The following is a 1,111-nucleotide window of genomic DNA, read 5'->3' as shown; positions in this document are numbered from 1 at the left end:
GTGTGTGTGTGCTTAATTGTCAGTGTGCATAAATGTAAATATCTACTGTATATTTGTGCCTCTGTAACAATCTTGTATCTTCCTCTTTATATCTCTTCTTGTTTTAGTTAAAACATTTTACTCATTTGTAAAGTTGTTTTGTTATTGTTATTTCTGCTGTTGCTGTTGTTTTTGTTGCTGTCGTCATTAAATCGAGTTATGAGCAACCTAATGTTCACCAAACACAGTTAATTTGTTAATTTAACTAAGTGGAAAGGCCTATAATAACAAGGGTAAACAATCCGTCGTCACCACCAGCCTTGCACCAGTGAGTGGAAATTATAGAGTAAAGGCAGAAAACAATCACAACTGCAATAGCAAGAACGACAACACTAAGTAATACGGACAACAACAGCAACAACAAAATTAAGTCAACAAGACAACAAAAATACTCAAATAAAGAGAAGAATAAAAAACACTGCCGTGAAGAGAAAGACCTGTGCAAAGTATTAATACCGTCCAATGCAAATATCTGATAGATACAACAATGATGATGATGATGATGATGAGAAGGAGGAGGACAATGTTACTGATATCTCGTAACCATTAACAGTGATTTTTTTTTAATACTGTCCCAGGATCACATATTTGTAGAAGGGTATAACTGATTGAACTAATGTCGAGACACATCTAGAGTTGGCTCTACCATGATTTGAACTTAGAGAGGAAGTTACACACTGTCAGGTGCTCCATCAACCATTTCTACTAATTCATCCAGTATAGCTATCTGCCAGCAATAAACAAAATGATGCACGATTGTTGCATTTAAGCATGTCTTTCCCAAGATCAACGGCAGAAATTTCTAGTGGAAATTTCAGCAAAGAATCAAAATTTAAATCCCTGACATACACTTGATGACAGTTTATGGCTATACCATTGCAACATGACAGCATTGTACCTGGTACCCTAATAACGACTTGTCTGTGATTATATACAAATCCAAACGGATAGAGACGAGGAGCAGTGAGCTGAACAGATTCCAGTACATTACTGATATCTTGCTTTCCTTTTATTTTTGCTCTCTTTTTTGTTTTTTATATGACATTTATCAACCACTAAAAAAAATTATGAA

The sequence above is a fragment of the Octopus sinensis genome, linkage group LG17 (assembly GCF_006345805.1).
Source record: "Octopus sinensis linkage group LG17, ASM634580v1, whole genome shotgun sequence".
NCBI lineage: Eukaryota > Metazoa > Mollusca > Cephalopoda > Octopoda > Octopodidae > Octopus > Octopus sinensis.
Note: the sequence above shows the minus strand (reverse complement) of the source record.